The following is a 23,310-nucleotide window of genomic DNA, read 5'->3' as shown; positions in this document are numbered from 1 at the left end:
AAATAGAAACATTTGTTTATATCTATTTTCCTTATGAATTTGTTCATAGAAAATGATTTTCTATAGATATTTGAGTTTAACTGTCATTATGAGTTTATTTTGAACTCTTTTAGAAATTCTTTTAAAAGGTATCTGTGATTGCTACCTTTCTTCCAAATCTCTAAATCAATCCTCTACTTCAGCGGTCGCCAACTTTTCGGACCTCATGGACAACCAGTTGGCGACCACTGCTCTACTTCATCTAACCTGCTGTTGATTCCTCCTAGTGTATTCTTAATTTCAGATATTGCATTATTAATTTCTACTAGGCCTCCATTGATACACCCTAGTTGGTAGGAAGGAGTGGCTCTTCATGTGACCTTCACTGACAGCATGGAGAGAGTAATCTCATTACTACTGGGTAGTAGTGAAAGTTCTGACTCTCCACCAGCCACCTTCAACACTGCCCCAGTGAAGGGGATGTGGGGAGCCTTATTATAGCCTTGCTGGTGTGGGTGGAATGGGTCCACATTTTTTTTTTAGGTTCCCTTTTTCTGGTCCTTTGGCTAGAGAATAGGCTTTTCCTGATATTTTTTTCTTAAGTCTGGGATATATGAGGCAAAAAGAAAATCCTGGCAGCTCATCACTGTTATTCCTTGGGTTCCAAGACTCCTAGCCAGTCTGCCCTTTTTCTCCACCTTCAGAGTTTCCTTGAGTTTTTTTTTTTTCTTTTAAAATATATTTTATTGATTTTTTACAGAGAGGAAGGGAGAGGGATAGAGAGTTAGAAACATCGATGAGAGAGAAACATCGACCAGCTGCCTCCTGCACACTCCCTACTGGGGATGTGCCCGCAACCAAGGTACATGCCCTTGACCGGAATCAAACCTGGGACCCTTCAGTCCAAAGGCTGACCTTCTATCCAAAAACCGGTTAGGGCGAGTTTTATATACAGTGCCCATGGTTTTTAGTTGTAGTTTGAGGGAGTCAGAGAGAAAAGTAGTCTTTTTTCCTAAGAGTGGAAGATGATCTTTTTTTTAAATAACAACTTTATTTTGACACTGTATTTGAGAGTTAATTGAATTGAGTAATATAACATTTTTGGAATCCATTATTCAGAGTACGGTTTAAACAATTTGGAAAAACATGGCTGTTCTGTGAACATTTTCCCCCTTCCATGCCATAGTAATTTTTACTGATTATTCATAATGCTCTTTCCTGTTGATTCCTAGATTAAAACAGCTTTCCAGTCAGCCGTCTGATAGAATTTTGTGCAGCTGAGAAATCCTATCTGCCATATCTGACCTAGAGCTTTATTCAGTTGAATATAATTATGTGAATTACAATGGGAGGGTCCCAGTTAGGTTAGGTGTAACATCTATAAAATTGATGTAGTTACTCATAAAGTCAAGTGAAAGGTTATTAGTTGTTACTGGAGTATCTTTGTCTTCAAAGTATCATATGTGTGGACAGTAATATCTCAGAATTCTAAAAGTTAAGTGTAGGCCTTCAAATCCTGCCATTGGGAATTATCATTTACTTTTTTGTGGGTGGGGGTAGTAATGAATGTATAATTAATAAACAAACGAAAGAATTTTAAAAATTCCCAGTAAATATAAATAATATTATACTCGTGAATGGCAAGCACATTCATTCTGTCATATGGAAGTATCACAGAGCAGCCCTCATTTTTTAAAACAAATTTTCATTTTATAAGATTATTTAGGAGAATATAAACCATAAAGAAAAAGGTGACCATAAAAACTCATTGAGTAAGACTGTAGTGTTTTACTACATATTAAACTATCTTATAGCATTAAAAACTACCTTAGGAACAAATGTTCGTTTTTAAAGAAAAATAAGGAAAGGCATGTAGATGTTTAAATAGAATCCCAAGCAATAAAAAATAGTAAGGTCACTTTAAAATGTTCACATGCGGCACCACCAATAATCTTCGGCCACTCAGTGACATTGATAAAGCCTTACTTATTGTTTTTAGTAATTCCTTTGGTAAATTTTTACGTTCTCATCAAAATGTTTCAAAGGAAAATGAACTAGACATAATTGTATATAAACAATGCTGAGATCAACAGTATTTAAAGTAGTTGGAAAGTAAACTGAACAAGAAATATACTTCTGCATCTGCTTATTTGAAAATACCTGGAGGACTTGTTTTATCCCAAAGGCATTTCTAATTTACACAGCAAAGATAATATTATTTATATTTTCCTTTAATATTCAGATATGGTTATATTCACCAGATAAGAAATGTACCTAACATGTGAAAGCTAGTAACTAAGTCTGTACTTAAGAACCAATCAGGTTTAAAGTAAATAACTTCTGGTTGAAGTTGAAAAATAGTGAACTTTTTGTCTCTACCTGGTTTGTTCAGTGGATAGAGTGTCGGCCTGCAGACCAAAGGATCCCAGGTTCCATTCCTGTTAAGGGCACATACCTTGATTGCAGGTTCCTCCCCGACCCGGGCCCCTGTCCCAGGAAGCAACCAATCCATGTGTTTCTCTCACATTAGTGTTTCTTTCTGTCTTTCCCTCTCTCTTCCACTCTCCCTAAAATTCAATGGAAAAATATCCTTGGTGAGGATAAAAAAAAAAAAGGAAAAAAAAGAAAAATAGTGAACTTTTTGCAGTTTCACTTTGAGGTAATGAGGTAATCTGATTTATGATTACATATGAAAGACAGTCAGTGATCCCAAATGAACATCTGACAATTTAGATTAAACTGAGTTTCCATAGACATTAATATTATAGCTAATTATCAAACATCTATATGTATAAATAAAACTCATGCTATTTTAGAATTTTTAAATTATGTAATTATGAATATTTATTATAATATATACAACATTTTTGTAATATTTCAATTAATTTAAAATATTTTCATTTTAATAGTTAAAATACAGAAGCAGTTATGCCCTGGCCAGTGTGGCTTGGTTAGTTGGGCATCATCCTATGCACTAAAAGGTTGCTGGTTGGATTCTGGTTGGGGCACATGCTCAGTTGTGGACATGATTCCCAGTGTGGGGTATGCATGAGACAGCCAATAGAGTTTTGCTCTCATTGATGTTTCTCTCTCTCTCCCTCTCCCTCCCTCCCCCTCCACTTCCCCTCTCTTTCTCCTTCTCCCTCTCCTTTTCTCTAAAAATCAATAAAAATATCTTTAAAAAACTCACAGAAGCAGTTAAATGCAATACTTATAACTGGTGATTTCAAAATTTGACTTTATGTATGAGTTGCTTTTCAACATTAATGGAGGGAAGAAATAAAAAAGCTAAAACCAGATAATTTTTTAGTTGTGGAATGGAGAGCTATGAGGTAGGGAGTGGCATTTGGAATTGTGAATTGTTTTTGAGGAGAAGTTCAGTGTTATTACTGTGATCCTGAATACAGTTGTCATTGGTATTATGGATTGGCTTCATTATGATTTAGTACAGTTGTTTCAGCAGAATTCCTACCTGCAAGATTAGTTTATTAAAACATAGCAATATATCAATAACTATATTCATAATACAGCCACCCTCCCCAAATAAGCATATCTTTATTCAGAACATGGTAGGATCTAAGAGGATCTCTTAGACAAAAATTTGAAGTGGGAAAGTGTCCATAATCCTTTCCAAAGAATTATAGATTTAAAGGAAATATAAATATCTGATATTAAAACCGAACTCACAGTGTTAATATTTTTTATATCCTCTAGTTAAATCTGAGAATTTTATGAAAGCTTTGTCTAAATTACATTAAATTTACTTGTTCTTAAAGTCCAAGTCAAATATTCTAGCCAAATTTTTTTCTTGGGGATCCTTAAAGTAAGTGGATGTGAGTGTTGCCATTCAGGTAGAATTTCCTGTTAAGATTTGTCTTCTTGCAAAAAGTTAAAAAATATTTACCATTTATATTCCAAGGTAAATTATAAACTATTTAATTATCCAAGGAGTTTATCAAATTTTATTGCAGTAGATAGTAAGGACATGGACACATCAAAAGGAAATCATAAGTCAATTAACTTCTGTTACTTGTTCACTCTTATATTAGAAACCAGATGTTTACAAACAAAATAAGATTTTTGCTTTCAAAAGGTTAAAATATTAAATTATTAACTAACATTGTTGGCACATCATTGTTTCTAAGATTCATAATTGCCAGAGCAAATGATGTTTCCTTTTTAATTGTCATCTGGCTCAGGTCTTCCTATTAAAATTGCTTTTGAATATGTGCTCAGTGTTTTTTCTTCTTCTTTCAGTTGACTTTTCCCTGTTAAGTAAGATTTTTAGGTTTGTGGGATTTGCTTCAGCTGTGGATGATATGCAAGATCAGTGGAGAGGTTTTAGCAATAAAGGAGGTAGAAGAGGATGCAAAACACATAGGAAGATCTTTCCTAAGCCTTGCATCTTTCACCACCTTAGAGAGCCTTTTACGTATTTTATCTTTGCTTTTTGAAAATTATTTATTTTGTTCTCAGAATAAGTGAAACTTCTTTATGGCCCCCAACTGAGAATAATTTCTTTCATTTTGGACCCTGTTTATAATTTTCTTATAGGATTTACTATATTCTGCTATGTGTACATTCCCTCTGTGTAGACTATAAACTCCTTGAGAAGGGTCTTAACCTATGAATTACTGATTATATATAATAAATCATTTATAATACACTAGAGGCCCGGTGCATGAATTCGTGCATGGGTGGGGTCTGGCTGGCCTGCCCCGATCGGGCTGAGCTGGCCAGGGGGAAGAAATGTAGGAGGTTGGCCGGCCGGCCCCACCACTGATCAGGGTGGGGGGGCAAATAGGGGGCGTGGCTGGCCAGGGGGAGGGGCCATGACCGGCTGGAGGAAGGGGTCGTGGGCAGTTGGTGGGCTGGCCCCGCCCCCTGGTCAAACTCCTGGTTGAACTCCAGGTTGAGGGAACAATTTGCATATTAACTTTTTATTATATAGGATAGCGTCTGTCAGTGATTCTCTAAGAGAGTTGCTTACAACTCATCTCTTTAGAAATAAGGCAGGTGTAATGCAGAGCATGGAACATGGTGGGTGTTGGCCGCAGTGGGATGGTGGAGCAGGTGAGCAGGGGTGCCAGACCAAAGCGGGGTGCCGGTCACTGTCATCGAGGCAAGCCTCTGGTGGTTACTGAAAATTCTTTGCTCCCGTGCGCCGCAGTCCCGCCAGGTGCTCGCACCTGCTGCTGGCACCAGAGCTGCTGTTCACATCCGCTGCTGGTGCCAGGCACCGGCCTCAATCGCCCCTCACGGCTTCTTCACCTCTCCCTGCTCCTGAGGGATGATCAGGGCCAGCAGCTGCCTCCCACACCCACTGCTGGTGCCTGGCGCCTGGTCCCAATCGCTCGGCGCCATCAGTGGGTGTGAGCAGCGGCTGCTGGCCCTGATCGCCCCTGAGGGTTTCTCCACCTCCCTCTGCTCCTGAGGGGCAATCGGGGCAGCAGCCGCCGCTCCCACTCACTGACAGCACTGGCCCCGCTCACACTCACTGCTGGCGCTGGCCCCATTCCCTCCGTGCAGTCAGTGGGTGTGAGCAGGGCTGGCACTGTCAGCACATGGGGAGTGGTGGTGGTGGGAACAGGGCTGCTGGCAGACAGGGGACCAGGGCCGCGGTGGGAGGGGCTGGATGGGGGCGCAGAGGATGGGCCGAGACCCTCCCCTGTGCTCACTGCAGCCTCATAGCCCACAGTTCCTTTCAAGATGCACGAATTCGTGCACTGGGCCCCTAGTATGGATATATTTGAGTTATATTGTGTAAAACACCTTAAGCAACTATTACCTTATCTAATTTAGATACTTAATTGCCTAAGATGTTTCTAAACATCATTTGGTTCTCCATATATGGATAATCCTGATTTATTGTTTTTATGCATATTTAATGTAAATATTGCCATTCTTTCTACAGTATTTTTGATTTATATATTCTCTACTCTAACCTGATTATCTACTTACTCTTTTCTTTGCAAACCCAAATTTAATTAAGCAGAATTCATAAATAAAGTTTTGATGGAGTTGCAAGTTGCTTTACTTTTAGGGTATGTCTTTAATGTCTTCTTTGGTTCTTGACAAAATACTTTACATTAACGAGTGACATAATTTCTGACCCCTAGTATTTTATCTGCATTTGCAGAATGGTTGTATCATAAATTGGAAAAGAGCTCAGATATAGAATTAGAAACGCGTTTGAGTTTTTACTTTGTTACCTATTAGCTTTGCTTTTTTGGTAAGTTGCATAGTTTCTCTTAAATTTTCTAATCTCAAAGACAGTATCTACTTTACCTATTTTGTGTGTTATTAATAGGAGTTAATTTGAAAATTTCAAACTTTGGTAAGTTATTATGCAATATAGGAGTTTAAATGGTTGCTGGTATTCTTTTTAGTTCATTTGATAATAGTTCATTCTTGTACTTACATGCTCTTAAAGATAAGAAAATGAGAGGGTCAAGGAGGGTTAAAATTTTTTTATATGAAGCAATATGGAGTTGTAGAAAATTTGAGAAACAAAAATAACAATTATTCATAGACATACAATCTATTGAAAACTTTTGTAATATTTGCCATATTTCTTCCAGTATTCTTGCACAAGTTAGAATTTTTTTGTTTTGCAAAAATGGATTGTTTTTATATTGTGCTACCAATACAATAGTATTTTCTTATTATTTCTTTGCTTTGGAAACTTTTATTTTAAACTAGAGGTCCAATGCACGGATTTGTGCACCAGTGGGGTTCCTCAAGATGGAACAGGCCAGGCCGAGCGACCCCACTGGTGCACAATCGGGGCCAGGGAGAGACATGGGAAGTTGGCCAGCTGGGAGGAACCGCGGGACGGCTCCAGGGTGTGTCTGGCCCATCTCGCTCAGTTCTGATCAGCCAGACCCCAGCAGCAAGCTAACCTACTCATAGGACCTTTTGCCCCTTGTGGTCAGTGCACGTCATAGTGACTGGTCGACCGGTTGACTGTCTGCCCCCTGGTGATCAGTGAACATTATAGTGAGTGGTTGAGCGGCCTTAGCATATCATTAGCATATTACGCTTTGATTGGTTGAATGGCCGACCGTTCGACCAGACACTTAGCATATTAGGCTTTTATTATATAGGATGCCTGTATAATATTCCACTTTATTAATTTACCATAATTTCTTCCAATCCATTACCTATTATTTAATATATAGAGATAATAAAGTTTTCACTGTTCGAATTACTGCAGTTATGAATATATTTAAACAAAAATCTTTGCTTGAGCGCTGGCTGGTATGGCTCAGTTGGTTAGGCATCATCCTTTGCATGGAAAGGTTGCTGGTTCCTTTCTTGGTCAGGGCTCATGTTTGGGTTTCGAACTTGATTCCCGGTAGGGGCCGTGATGTTCTGCTCTCACATGGATGTTTTTCTCTCTAGTCTGCCTCCTTTCCTCTCTAAAAAAAATATCAATAAAAAATCATTGTATAAAAACCTTGGATTCAAGATTTGAAATTTAAAGAACCTATATAATATGTAGCTGGCAATATAGTATACGAGAGTATCTATTTCATGGCATTCTCTCCAGCTTTGTGTGATTTTTATCATGGAATAATTTAAGTGTGCCCAAATGTATAAAGAATAATTTAATGACACTCTTATACTCTCTACTTGGCTTAAGATTAAAATATCATATATGTAATTTTAATTTCTTTTGTAATCTTTTCAAACCCTCATTTTGCTTTCCTTCTCCAGCAAGAATGAATTAACTACTACATATATTATACTTTTCTCAACAAATTATAGTATCAGTTCTATTTTATATCTTTGAGGTTTACCTAACAAATTTTAAAATTGTATACATTTAAGATTGCATTGTTATATATTATACATTGTAAAATGGCTAATCAATCCAGTTAAAATATCCATTACTTCTCATAGTTACCCTTTTTTGTGGTTAGATCACTTCAGATCTACTCTCTTGGCCAATTTCAGGTATATTATATTGTATTGACAACTATAATCACAATGCTATTTATCTTTAGAACTTACTCATCTTATATAACTGAAACATTGTACCCTTTTTGCCAATATCCCATTTTCTCCACTACCCCAGCGCCTGACATGCACCATTCTACTCTGCTTTTAAGAATTTGATTTTATTTTGTTTTCTACATGTAAGTGAGATCATGAAGTATTTGTCTTCCTTTTTTCATCTTTACACTGCCCTCCAAGTTCATCCACATTGTTACAAATATTAGGAAATTTTACCATTATGCAAACATTATGTAGTGTATTTACATAAACCGAGATTGTATAACCTACTACACCTAGACTTTATGTTATAGTCTTTTGCTTCTAGGCTACAGACTAGTGCAACAGTTACTGTAGGTCATTGCAACCCAGTTATATTTGTGTATCTAAATGTATTGAAACATAGAAGGAACAGTAAAAATATGGTATAAAGATAAAAAATGATATACCTATATAGGACACTTATGATAAATGGAGCTTATGGGACTGGAAGTTGTTCTGGGTGAGTCAGTGAGTAGGTGGTAAATGATTATGAAGGCCTAAGACATTACACGACTGTAAACTTTATAACCACTGTACACTTAGGCTACACTAAATTTATAAAACAACTTGATATTAAACAGTGTACAGTTAAGAGATGTGATAAACACAAAATGTATGCTGCTGACATAACATGGCTTACTGTTTTGTTTTTTTTAAATATATTTTTATTGATTTCAGAGAGGAAGGGAGAGGGGGAGAGAGAGAGATAGAAACATTAATGATGGGAGAGAATCATTGATCGGCTGCCTCCTGCATGCCCCACAATGGGGATGGAGCCCACAACCCACGTATGTGCCCTTGATCCGAGTTGAACCCGAGACACTTGAGTTCACAGGCAGACGCTTGATCCACTGAGCAAAACTGGCTAGGGCTGGCTTACTGTTTTATAGAAAACTTTCTTTAATGAGTAGAAATAATACACTCTAATGATAAAAGTATCCTATAAAATAAAAGGTTAATATGCAAATTGACCGAACAGTGGAACAACCGGTTGCTATGATGCGCACTGACCACCAGGGGGCAGATGCTCAACACAGGAGCTGCCCCCTGGTGGTCAGTGCGCTCCCACAGGGGAAGTGCTGCTCAGCCAGAAGCCCTGAGCCGGGCTCACGGCTGGTGAGCACAGCGGCAGTGGCAGGAGCCTCTCCTGCCTCTGCGGCAGCACTAAGGATGTCCTGGGGAGCAGGCCTAAGCTGTCAGTCGAACATCCCCTGAGTTCTCCCAGACTGTGAGAGGGTGCAGGCCAGGCTGAGGGACCCCCCTCGAGTGCATGAATTTCGTGCACTGAGCCTCTAGTAATATAATCCCATATAATAAAAGACCAATGACCATAAGTGGAACGACGACTCAACCAGTCGCCATGAGGTACATTGACCACCTCTTGGTCCCTCCCTGCAGCATAGTGAATGGGGAACCATGGCAAACCAATGAGGCAGACAGGCAGAAGCGGTTAGGGGCGATCAGGCAGGCAGGCAAGCAGTTAGGGGCATCAAGGAGGCAGGCAGAGTGGTTAGGGGTGATCAGGCAGGCAGGCAGAGGCAGTTGGGGGCAATCAGGCAGGCAGGCGAGTGGTTAGGGGTGATCAGGTAGGCAAGCAAGTGGTTAGGAGCCAGCGATCCCAGATTGGGAGAGGGTGTCTGACTGCCGGTTTAGGCCTGATCCCACAGGAATCCCTGTGGGATCAGGCCTAAACAGGCAGTCCAACATTCCCCGAGGGGTCCCGGATTACGAGAGGGTGCAGGCTGGGCTGAGGGACCCCTGGTGCACAAATTTCGTGTACTGGGCCTATAGTAAATACATAAACCAGTATCATAGAAGTTTATTTTATGTGTTACATGCAGGACTTTTATGTGTCTGGCAATGCAGTAGGTTTGTTTATACCAACATCACCACAAACAGGTGAATAATGATGTGATGATGGCTAGGATGTCATTAGGTGATAGGAATTTTTCAGCTTCATTAGGATCTTATAGGACCACTGTAATATATTTGGCCTTTACTTGACCATAATGTCTTTATGTGCACATGACTGTACATGTATCAGAATTTCTTTTTCCATTCATCCTTTGAGGGACAATAAGATTGTTTCTATATCATGGCAATTGTGAATAATGCAGCAATGAAAATGGGAGTGTAGATAGATACAGATTTCATTGCCTTTGTATATATACCCAGAAGGGGGATTGCTAAATCACATGGTAGCAATCCCTAATTTTATATGTTTTCTTGTTAGCATTCTTTTATTTCAAGTTGAAGAACTACTTTTAGTATTTTTTGTAAGGAAAATCTAGTGGTAGTAAGTTCCCTGTTTTGTTTGTTTGTTTTTGTTTTTTTAAAAATATATATATTTTATTGATTTCAGAGAGGAAGGAAAGGGAGAGAGAGATAGAAACATCAATGATGAGAGAGAATTATTGATTGGCTGCCTCCTGCATGCCCTTACTGGGGATCAAGCCCGCAACCTGGGCATGTGCCCTTGATTGGAATCAAACCTGAGACCTTTCAGTCCACAGGCTGATGCTCTATCCACTGAGCCAAACCAGCTAGGGCTATGTTTTGGTTTTTTTTTTGAGAAGTTCTTTATTGCTTCAGGACAGCTTTGCTGGATATAGTATTCTTGGTTGTCAGTTTTTCTTTTTCAGCACTTTGAATATGTCATTCGAGTTCTTGTGAGAATTTTGCTGAAGAATGCACTATTTGTTATGTTGTTTCTCTTTTACATCAGGGGTCGCTTTTCTTTTGGTGCTTTGAAATTATCGTTGTCTTTGATTTTTGAGAATTTGATTATATGTGTCTGTGTGTGACCCTGTTTGGGTGTTAACAGCTTCATGAATCCGGATTTCCATATCCTGCCTAAGATTTGGGAAGTTTTCACCTATTCAGTAATAAACATTTTTCACCCTTTTTCCTCTGGGACTTTCATAAGGCATAAATGGCTTTTATATTTGATATTCCATGTCTTCCATATGCTTTTTAAATTATTTTTTATTTTCCTCCTTTTGGATAATTTCGATGCTGTGTCTTCAAGTTCAGAGATTCTTTTTCCAGCTTGGTGGAGTCTTCTCTTGGCTATTGCAGTTTTCATTTCTTTAATTTTGTTCTTCAGCTCCAGAATTTTTTTTTATGTGTTCTATCTCTTTTGTTGAAGTTCTCATTTTTTTCATGAATTATTTTCCTGATTTTGTTTAGTTGTCTATCTCTGTTCTCTTGTAGCACATTGAGCATCTTCAAAATAATTATTTTTAATTCTTTAGCAGGAAGTTAATATTTATTTCTTTGGGGTTGGTTACTGGAAAATTATTGTGTCCTTTTGGTTGTTTCATATTTTTTTGATTTTTATGTTCCTTTGAATCTTGTACTGTGTTTGTATTTGAAGAAGCAGTCACCTCTTTCAGTCTTTATTGATGGGCTCTTAAAAGGGAAAAATCTTGCCCAAACTGGTTTGGCTCAGTGGATAGAGCGTCGGCCTGCGGACTGAAGGGTCCCAGGTTCGATTCCGGTCAAGGGCATGTACCTTGGTTGCGGGCACATCCCCAGTGGGGGGTGTGCAGAAGGCAGCTGATTGATGTTTCTCGCTCATCGATGTTTCTAACTCTCTATCCTTCTCTCTTCCTCTCTGTAAAAAATCAATAAAATATATTTTTTAAAAAAAGGGAAAAATCTTTTCCAGTTAGCCTAGTTAGGGATTCTGGGAATTTCACAGAACTTTTCTATGCATGTCATCACTCAAGTCCATCTTTAGGAGGAATTATTAGAATTGCATGTCTTATTTTGAACATGTAAAGATGGTTTAGTTGCTAAGAGCCTCTTTATTTTTTCTAGGTCAGTGTCCTGAAGTCTTTAAGATCATGCACCCTTTTGCAATTCAGCATAGTTGAACTGAGCATATTTTTCCTATTGAACTGGCTATCTGTGTGTACTCACGCATGATCTACAGAGATGTGTGTGACATTTGGGAGGGACCTTGTAGAGTGCTATCTCTGGGTTTAGAGGGGCACAGAGAGTGCTGGGGTCTCATAGACTAGTTAAGGGGTTTCACAAGTGATACCTCCTGCAAAAGTTCATAGGTAGGCCTCTTTGTGGAGTCTGTGAGGTCATTGGTCAAATCTATGGTCCTTTGTTGAGTCTCACACCCAGTTAATGTGAGCCCCCACCTTTTTGGCTACTCCTAGCTGTCCTCAAACTATTCAATTATGTTGATCCTCATAGTGTTCTGGGTGGGGTGAGAAAGAAATGGGCTACTTAGGCAGCATCCCACATGATTGGGGAAACCTGACACTCAGTATGCTCTCACTTTCTCCTCCGGGAGAAATCACGGGCCAAAGAAGTCTCTCTTGTCACTTAACTATACCACATTGAGGGAGGAGTGACACTGATAAACTGAAAATGTTCTCCTTACTCTCTTCATTGTGTCTGTTCTCAGATTTTTTTGCTTCAACTGGGTGTTGGGCCTCTTTGTTGTACTCCTGACCTCCCACAAAGATACTTTCATCTCTGGGTGGTTGTCAAAATCTGTGTTTCTATTGGCAGATGAGGGCTGAAATCCCCTATTCCACCATCCTGCTGATGTCCCTTAATGCCAATTTTAAAGTATTTGCTTGCTTCTTTAAAGGAGTACTGAAAAATTATGTTGAAATATAAAAGTCCCATAGGTGGTTGTCAGAAAGAAAAAGACATCAAGACAATTATCACATGCGTAGGTTTCTTATTTGTTTTTCTTTAAACAGTTTTGACGATTAATTTGGTTCTACCATGAGGGCATGCGTTAGAGAGCATATTTGTCCTATTGAATTGAAAACAGTGATTACTTTTTAAAAATTCTGACATGTTTACTGAGAATGCATCTGTAATCTCTAGAAAAGTCACAGTAGTTTTTATTTGACATTCCATTTAAATGACTTTTTTTCAATGATGAGAATTGTTAATTACCCAGGTGAATACAGTATTGTTTAGACAATATTGTTTGGAAAAAATATGATGATACTCATAAATAAAACTGAAGGATCTTAGGCAGTGGTAAGAAAATATTTCAGCTCTGACCTTTCCGGTGTGGCTCAGTTGGTTAGACCAGTGGTCGGCAATCTGCGGCTTGAGAGCCACATGAGTGTGGCTCCTTGAGTGTGGCTCTTCCACAAAATACCATGTGTGGGCGTGCACGTACAGTGCAATTGAAACTTCGTGACCCATTTGCAGAAGTCGGTATTTTTTGTGGAAGAGCCACACTCAAGGGGCCAAAGAGCCGCATGTGGCTCGCGAGCCGCAGTTTTCCGACCACTGGAACCGTTAGACTGTCCTGTACACCGAAATGTGGTGGGTTTGATACCCAGTCAGGGCACATACCCAGGTTGAGGGTTTGATCCCCATTTTGGGTGCATGCAGAAGGCAACTGATTGATGTTTCTCTGTCACATTGACCTCTCTCTCTCTCTCTCTCAAATCAATAAAAAAAGAAAACACTTTTGTATTTTCAGTATTGAGTAATTTCTATTCCTGTGGTTCAAGTTTTGTTATTTTCCTAAGCACTATCTAATCCAGGGGTCCTCAAACTACTGCCCGCGGGCCACATGTGGCCCGCCGAAAACATTTAAAAACATTTATCCGGCCCGCCTGGTGTTTTTGCTGCCGCTGCCTGTTGCTTAGCAGCCGACTAGTTTTTTTTTAAACTATAGTCCGGCCCTCCAACGGTCTGAGGGACAGTGAATTGGCCCCCTGTTTAAAAAGTTTGAGGACCCCTGATCTAATCTGCTTTTAATCTCTTCTAGTGTGTTTTTCATTTCAGATAATGTATTTTCTTTTACATCTAAAGACTCTTTTACTTTTTAGAAAAGTCTTCCATTTCTTTACATTATATTAATGTTTTCCTTTAAATTCTTAAATACATTTTTAATATTTATAAAAGCCAGTTAAGGTCCTTGAATTCCCTAATTTCATTATCTGAATCATTGATATTTCTCCATGTCATGGATCATGTGTTTCTACTTCTTTGCATGCCTGGAAATTTTTTATTGGATTCTAAACATTGTGAATTTTATGCTGTTTAGTGTTTGATTATTGTTATACTCCTATAAGGTTAATATTGGGATTATCTTGCATGCAGTTAAGTTACTTGTGGATTGGTTTGATGTTTCTGGGACTTTGTTAGCATAGATCCAGGGTAGCCTTTTTTCCTCTATAGAGTGAATTTAGTCCCACTATTAAGGCACGACCCTTTTGGGGACTCTACCTAATGTCTGTATATTACGTGTTTTTTCCACATTGACTGATGAGAATATGAACTATTTTCACCCCTCTATGACCTCTAGAAATTGGTTAGTCTACTGCTTTCCAATGTTTCTCTTCCTTGCATGGAGCACTTTCCTCTCAGGCATGGACAGATCAATTCTCAAACAAAGAGGAAACTCTGGAGGCTGCTGGATCTCACTCTCAGTGTCCAGTACTGTGCCTCACAAATTCTATTACCATGGCTTTCCTGAACTCCAGTCTATATCTTCTCAACTTAATAAGATCCTGCACTCTCTTTGTATTTTGTCTTCCCTTATTGTAGCTTGAAGACTGCCTTTAAATAGTAAGCTGCAGAAATCATATAGCTTAACTCATTGGTTTTCTTCTTTAGGGACCTTGGTCCGTTGCTACTTGTATCCAGTATCTGAAAATGTTTTGTATAGTTTTCAAGTTGTTTAAGGCAGCAGAGTAATCTGACCCTAGTTTCTTTCTGTGTCTGGAAGTGGAAATTAATTCAGCTTTATAGACTGAGAAATGACCCAGATCTTTCATATAGTTTAAACCATATCATGCATTTTGAACAGGTAGTAACTTAATATTAAATTGAAATTATGCCAAGAAAGGATTTTTTTCTAATCTATGTTATTTAAATGGCAATTATTTTTTCATTAAAGTACCATATATAAATATTCAACATATTTTGTTGTTATAGTCAGAGTTTTAAATAGTCCTTTCATAATAAAATAAATTGATGGATATAGATAATGAATGATGTTTGTATCTGGAAATTCTTAGTGGTTATAAATTTTGCCAAAGCATCTGTATTTAAACCTTGAGAGTATGTAACTTGTTTCTCATTACCCGAGTTATATATCTTACACTCTTCAGTTTTAGACTTGAAGAGTAATATATGATGAAATGCTGAGGATGGTATAAGGTGAAGTGAGATTAAAGTTGAGTGAGACTGAGTAGAGTTGTAATTATACCAATCAAGAACTACTACAGGTTGTTGAGAGACTTTTTAGTAAAGATCTCTGTTATTCTCTGTGTTATAATTAATAACTAGTCATACATTATAATCTTTAGTCATTTAAATGGATTTGTTTTCTTTAAAGATTAACTTATAGGTTCCCAAATGTTCTCAATTTGTAGTGCCCATAATATCTCAGTAACATTTTTTCATGGTACTTCAAATTAAAGAGAATTACATGTATGTTTTATTGATTAAGCATTTGTTTTAACAACTTCATGGCCATGAAAAATATACATATAAATTAAAAGGAAATATTTTAATTTTATTCTTTTATTACCATAGTTTTGCTAATAAGGTATTTGAGATTGCTAGGTACTGGACAAGTTCTCAAAGTCTGGAGTCAGATTGGACAGTGCCACCCTCAATTTTTTTTCCATGTGGCTTTTTTTGCTCTCAACTTGACTTTTTTCACAGCAGTAGTAAAAAACCCAATTTTATAAATCTGTGCTGCCATGAAATGAATGTAGTACAATCTAATGTTGAAACTCTGAACTTCCTCTAGCTAGTAGTCTGTGCAGTGTCCAACAGATGTCAGATATTGCTGTGTTTCCTTCAGACATTTAAAATACCCCACAGTGCCTCTGAATGTTCACGTTAGCACCTTTGGGAGCCTTGGTATACATTCTGGGTACTTGAATTAATTCATTCTCTTTTAATGTTCAGTGCAGTTTTATGGGGAATTCTGACATGATTAGTATCCTAACTAATTTTTGCACTTCAAGATATATAATCTTTAAAAAATTTTCTTGATTAGCAAAATTACTGATTTTACAATGGTGAAATAAAGGTATATTTGACTATTTCTTGATGAAAAAGTGTTAATAGCAGAGGCTTCATATTCAATAGAAAATTATTGAATAAATTGGTTTGTGTACCATGTTTACAAATAATCTGGAACACAGAGAAATCATGAATGAATAAAATATTAAAACATTATATTAAATGGGATAAGAATGAAGTACATTATTACTATACAAGGTAGTATGAATAACCAGAAAAGAAAAAGATGAATTTTATTAGGGGGATGTAAAAGGGAAAATAATTAAGACTACCTGTGCTGTTATTGGATTTGTCTTGTAATGGACTAAGGATATTCCTGATTGCTCCTTAAAGATATCTGCCCACTGAATTATACTAAACTATACTATGACTTTAAATTATTTTTTTAATTTATATTTTATAAGAATATATATTTAGAAAAGGAAGTATATGGGAAATATTATTTTTGTGTAATGTATGATAAGGACATATTTGCAGCTCCATGTGTTCATGCTTTAATATATCATAGAACATCCATAATTATAATAGCTTATTATAACTATCAACTTTTACTATGGGTCATACACAGTTCTTAATGCTCTGCATATATTGACTCATCATCATTATCCCATATTATAGTTAAAGTTTTTTTCGTCAGTTTGTTTTTGTAAAGTCTTGAGAAAAAAAAGTCAATTAGTATCTATAATAATAAAAGCATAATATGTAAATCGACCAAACAGCCGAACAGCGGAACTGTCTGGACAACCACGCTATGACACCCATTGGTGCCAGGCCAGCCAAGGCGGTTGCAATGCAATTGGTCAGGGGGCCCCACCATCGCCCCATGATTGCCCTGTAGAGGGAGGCCCAGGCCACCTTCCGGCAGGGTGATCAATTGGGGGGGGCTCCATGATTGATCGGGGGGGCTCCACAGAACTGGGGAACCAGGGGTGTGTGGTGGCGGATTCGGGCAGCACCACGCCAAGGCGGGTGCGGGTGGGGGATGGGGCCAAGAGGCAGCCGGGGCTGCGAGGCAGCTGGACCTGGAGGCAGCCAGGGCTGTGAAGGCCTACCCTTGCACGAATTTCGTGCATCGGGCCTCTAGGCTTCCAAGAGTAGCTCTTAGCCTTTTTGATGTTATTTTTATTAGCAGTTTACTAATCCTTAAAACAATGTATATTGTATTGAATTTGACTACTTAAATTTAGAAGAAAACAAGTGGTGATGGCCAGAGAGAGAGGGTGAGGGGCTGGGTGAAGGTGGTTAAAGGGAGGGAAATTAAGAGGACATCTGTAATAGTGTCAGCAGTAAAAAAAAAAAAAGAAATATATCTAAATCTTAAACTAAAGTTGTTCAGGTTTTAGCCATGGTAATACTTTTTACTTTTTCATATGTACATTTTCAAATGAAGCCTACACATAAATTACCTTACTTTCCTATTTACTTTTACTTCTAAACACCTTATCTTTGTATAAATCTTGAAGACATGTTTTGCTTTCTTTTTTAATATTCTATGCTTACTATCTGACAGGATTCTCAATATTTTTTTTCTCATGGCCTACTTTCCTGTTTTGAGTGGTCCCTCCTTTCCTAACTCCCTCCCTCCCTCTCTCTCTCTCTCTCCAGTTTGGACATGACAACTTAATTTTGGAAAATATGATAAAAAGGAATAAAAGAAAAGCAAGATGATTTTTATTATTTATTACATGTTTATTTAGGATATGCATGCTACACCCTTGAAATACTTGTGTTCAAGATTGTCCTAAAGGATAAGAGATTATCTCATATTTATATTTATATTTAAAGTTTAGATGCTTAATAAGCAGACTGTTGTTAAAGGTTATATTATATATTCTCGTCACTGGGAAAACCTCCCTCCTGCTCCATTCAACTTCTAAACACATGGGTTGCACAGCTGCTATATGGCTGTACACTGTCCCATGTGTATTAAGCCAACATAGCCTGAAAAAGGGTTGCATTTTGGAGCATGGTAGTAGCATAGCTCGTTGGAGACCCCAGAAGTGTAGCTGCCAGAATTCTTCCATCTGGTAGCAGTGCTCCTAGGCAGCTCAACACAGGACATAAATATTATTTTGCAGTTGAGCACTCTTCCTGTTGCAACAGCCATAAATGCCTACGAGAGATGTGGATGAATGGGAATATGGTCAAAGGAACTAATAGAAAGGTGTTTAATTGGAACCCCTCTACTGTTTAAGGTGAAAGATCATGCAATAAAGTAGGAAGAAACACATTTTAACTCTTACTATATAGATACAAGAAGCTAATTGCAGTTTTAAAAATTAGCATTTACATGCATTGCAGAAGTTAACACAGAAATACAGTTTTTGTTTTTAAAGTAAAATAATTGTGATAGTCTTCATTGTTGAAAGTTTATTTCTTGTTTCATTAAAAATTCCCTGATAATTGAACATAAGTCAACATTCCATAGAGAAGGAAGTATTATGCAGCCTGCATGTGTGCATATCTGCATATTGGAGCACAAAATATTGACATGATAATTGCAGTCAAGCCTGAGTGAACAGTGGCCTGTGGGAATTCAGCTGGTGTTGTACCAACTGGATGGCTGCTCAGGACACAGTTTGAAATGCAAGGTGCAAGTTAGCACTTTATTCAGCACAGGCAGGCATCATTTAAAAATCCTTGGGGGCAACCCTGGTGATGTGCAGATGTTAAAACAGTCTGTTCTGAAGTGCTGATATTTTTGAACACTGTAAGAGACTTCTAGATTCTGGGTGAAAAATATTTGCACAATTATTAAAGACATATAATACACAAATTTTCCAACTTTTTAAATGGATGTTTTAGATAATGTTGAGTATATGCAGAAGTTTCTGGATATGTAGTTAAAAGAGAAAAAACAAGGAAATCAACATCTAAAGCCATTTAATTTCTAAATATAAAACAGAAGAGGTTTTGTTTTGAGTTTAAACATTGTATTTTTAGAAATGACACTGAATGAATTATATCTGAAACAAAGGTACATTATTCAGTGGTATATTAAATCTAGAGTTATGTTTTATTAAATGATTACTTCTTTGTATAAAGAGTTAATCTTTGCACCATAATTTACAAATTCAGATTCAAATGTAGCCTAATTCTATTCTTTGTTCTGATTTTGAACTACCTAATTGAATAGGGAAAAAATCAATATTTTTCATATTTCAGGTTGACTCTTCCATCACAAGTTTTGGCTTTCACATATAGTTTGAATATAGGTTCAATATATTATTGAAAAATAAATGTAATAGTTAGAAATTCTGAATTATATATTACTATTATGTGCTGATCTTAAAGCAAAACATATTTTAACTATACTTGGACTTTTACAATATTTTATACTAAAAGTTTTATATGTATTAGGAACTTTTGATACAGTAGCTTATTTTTATTCAGAATTTGTTTCATTAGATCTTTTTTATTGGGGAGTAAAATTTTCAAGTTTTTCTCTTCTGCAAGTTTTTATGTTATTCAAAGGTACAGTTTTAGTAATTTATTATGCATATTCAGAATAGGAAAATAATTATAAAATAGTTTTTGAATAAAAGGTTAAATAAATTATTTGATAGTGGTATAATTTTCATTTCCCTAAACTTTTATTTTTATCAGTCTTACTGTTTTAGAATTTTGATGTTTACTAGAAATTGAGAATGCATTTAAATGGAAAGCCGTTACTAATGATAAAATCTACATTTTCATAGATTCTATATTCAAAAGAAAGAAGACATTAGTCCAACTATGTTTATTTTGTGCATTATTATCTATTTGTTAATTAAGAATAATCAGTGTCTGTAAGTTTGCTTTTTATTTTCTTTGTTTTCCAATTCAAACCAATATCATTGTCTCATTTATAGTTAAATGTTTCCTTTAGACTCTAATATTTCATTTTTGACATCTCATTAAAAATAGGCTCAAACCCAGAAAATATAATCTTGTCATATTGTATAATATATGGCATGGTCTATCACACAATAAAATTTTGATTCTTAATGGTTCAGAATAATATCTCAGATTTTTGAGTTTAGAAAAATGGCAAAATATTAGCATGGTAAATCATGTGGATAAATACAGCAATGTTAAATGTTTAAATGAGTAGTACTCTTGGGAAAAGTGATTGGTGCTTTAAACTTGTACAAATCTGACAGCCTTTCTTCACTTCATTTTTCATCCTAAAGAAGTCTGCAGATATTCTTAGCTCACATCATTATTGCACATCAGTGGTTCTAATTAGCTAAACAAGAGTTTGTCTCAGTCATTGATCATCATCAACTTCTTGACAGTATCTCTTATTTTAGGAACCCTTTTTCATATCTTGTAATCCATAAATATATATTAATTGAATTGACCAAATAGTTTGGTGACATTTTAAACTTGAAATAACTTTTTTTCATCATATAATTCTAAGTAAAAAAATATTATATTCATAGTGTAGCTCCGTTAACTTTTGGGAGTATTTTCCTGTTGTGAAAATATTAGATTTACTATACCACCAGGAGGAGCTGCTGCACAAATCTCTATATAAAATTTTGAATTGTGATTTTTGAAAAAATTGAAACTATAACATAATATCCAATTTTCGATGTTTTTGGTTGTGAAATATGTAATTTATGTGCATTTTTGAAGTTTATATTCCATTTGAAGTTTTACATTTCATTTGTCTTGTACTTTCAGTATCATATTATTCAGTTTAATCTATTGAGAAGCGTGTCAGTTATTGTTATTTGAGTGACTCACAGATTTTAGTGCACATCAGAATCACTTGAGGCTTTGTGTCTTAGGCTTTGTGTGTTAGGCTTTTGTAACAAAATACCATAGAATAGGTGACTTAAAACAACAAATATTTATTTTTCTGGAGGCCAGGAAGTCTAATACCAAGATGCCTGCCAATTTAATCCCTTGTGAGAGTTCATTGCACATAGCTGATTTCTTGCTGTATTAATAACAAATTCCCATGTGATGCTGAGTGCTGCTTCTCTGGTTACCCACACTATGAGAACCGCTGGGTTAGACCGTGAGTGAATTGTGTACATACTGTGTCATAGGAGATAAATAGCCTGGTAGCAAGCTCATTTGGAAGCTGTTAATTTTTTTGTTTGGATTTTGTGACATATAATCTCATTTAAAAGGACCACCAGAATTTATTTTGACATTAGTGGGGATTTTACTGTTATTACAGAAGGGTGTATTAGACAGACTATATCCCTGTAAATTATACTAATTCCAGGTAGGTTAAAAATAGATTGATAGTATATCTAGAAAGGAACTTACAGTGGGAGTTTCTTACTGGAATTAATGTCTTGGCTGTCTCAACTTGTGTCTTTGTTCCAGGGTAGACTCTATCATGCCTTATTCTTTAGGATTTGAAGTCATTTTTCTCCTTGAATGGATCTACTATTCTTTTTGCAATCCTCATGATTTTATAATGGTAAATTTTAAAAAATCAAGTAATAATTTGAGGTTATATGTTAGTGACAAATGATAAGCAAAGGGCACATATATATTTAATATATAAAAAGAAATGAAGATTATTTAAATTTACATTTGGAGGGGAGAAGATGGCGGCGGTATAGGCAGACGCATCCCAGGTCTTGTCCCGGAGCAAATGGAGTAAGCAGCTGAAATTAATAACACCCACCCCGAATTGGCGAAATTACTCAGCTGGTGAGACGGTTTGCAGCCGGGAAGGGCAGAGCTCCCCTGGAAAGGTAAAAACCAGGGATCTGGGCAGGAAAGTTTGCCAGACCTCTGAGCCCAGAGGGTCAGAGGGAGACCGCGTGGCAGACAGCCGCGTCTCTTGGGACAGGCACAGCCCCTGACTGGGGAAAGGAGATCCGCGGGATTGCTGGCGCCGGGGGATTTGAGATCTGGGTTCTGTGATTACGGAGAACTGAGCCTAAAGGGGGCAGCCTGAAGAGCTGACCAGACCATGCAGTGCCAGTAAGAGAGGAGCCTACAGAATCTCAGCCTTCTCCATTTCCGTGGCCGGCGTTTGTTTGTTTGTTTTCACTGAACCCTGTTCATAGGACATTTCAGATACAGACACTCACTTGTGCTGAAGAGAGGGAGAAGGTGCGGACGAGTGGAATCTGGAGAGAGGCTGAGGAGAGAGGGGGGGCCGGGAGAGGTGGCAGCGAATTGAGTGCTGAGACACCCCTGGGCCCAGGACTGGGGCAGCCATTCTCTCCAGAGGGTGGGATTCCTCCCCCCAGGCAAGGAGCACAGCCACACCCAGATTCCACCCTGAACAAGATGAAGGATTAAAATAATCTGATTAGTCCCTGGGAGTTAACAGGGTCTGGCCTATAGAGGGACTTTCAGTCCCAGCAACAACACAGAGCAGGGTAAAGATTAAAGAACCAGCTCTGGGCAGTTGACCTCCCCAAACCAGTTTTAAGTGCAATAGAGAAAATAAACCCTTGCTACTGGATAGAGAAGCCGTATAGCCTCAGAGGCCAATCCAAAAACACTGCCACCCAGAGGCTGAGCCACAAACTGACTCTTAGGTAAACACAAATTAAGGCAGTCTGGGACACAAATACGGCCTGCTGTAAAATCAGGGCTGTGGTTTACAACACGGAGGAACAGTGTATCGCAGGGAAATTCAACACTTTCCTGAATACCTGGCAGGACTAAGGCGAGCCAGACTGAAGAGTAGAAGAACCGAAGGACCTTCACTACTGCAAATTTTTTTATTTTATTCTTTTTTCACCTTTTAACTAAGAAACCAATTTTTTTCTTTTTCCATCACCTGATTTTACCCTTTAAATTACTACATTTTTATTTTTAACCAATATTATTACTGCTACCATTTTACCATTTTTTAAAGTGCCATTTTATTTTCTCTTTATTTTATTTTGGGATTAGTGTTCTCCATTCTATTTTCATCGTTCCTTTAGCATCATTTTTCCCTACCTCAATTTTACCTCTATGCTAAAACCCTCTTCCTCACTTTTCCCCTTTTGTTGTCCTGTTTCTCTTACCCTATTCCTGCTTAGATTTTCCCTATTCCTTCTTTTTACCCCCTATCCAAAATTTTTTTCTCTTCTTTTATCTTTCTATTGTTTTGTTGTGGTTTGCTTGATTGTTGAGTATATTGTTGTTGTTTTTTTTGTTTTGTGTTTTTTTTTTAGGACTGGTTGTGAGGTTGTTTTGCTTTTTCTTTTTATTTTTTTTCTGCTGGTTTCCCCCCCCCCCCCCCCACCGGGTTATTTTTGTGCTTCTGTTTTCCCTTGCCTCTCTTGATAGTATTGGTTGTTTGTA

General features: G+C 37.4%; 1 protein-coding gene across 1 annotated transcript in view; it reads left to right on the top strand.

Moving 5' to 3' along the window:
* Nucleotides 1–23,310, top strand: part of CNTLN (centlein) — a 248,974-nt gene that overhangs the window by 7,497 nt on the left and 218,167 nt on the right. The gene's annotated exons all lie outside the window — the stretch shown is intronic.

Source organism: Myotis lucifugus, unplaced genomic scaffold (assembly GCF_000147115.1).
Source record: "Myotis lucifugus unplaced genomic scaffold, Myoluc2.0 scaffold_144, whole genome shotgun sequence".
Classification (NCBI taxonomy): domain Eukaryota; kingdom Metazoa; phylum Chordata; class Mammalia; order Chiroptera; family Vespertilionidae; genus Myotis; species Myotis lucifugus.
The sequence above is the reverse complement of the archived record's forward strand: the minus strand, read 5'-3'. Positions and strand labels throughout refer to the sequence as shown.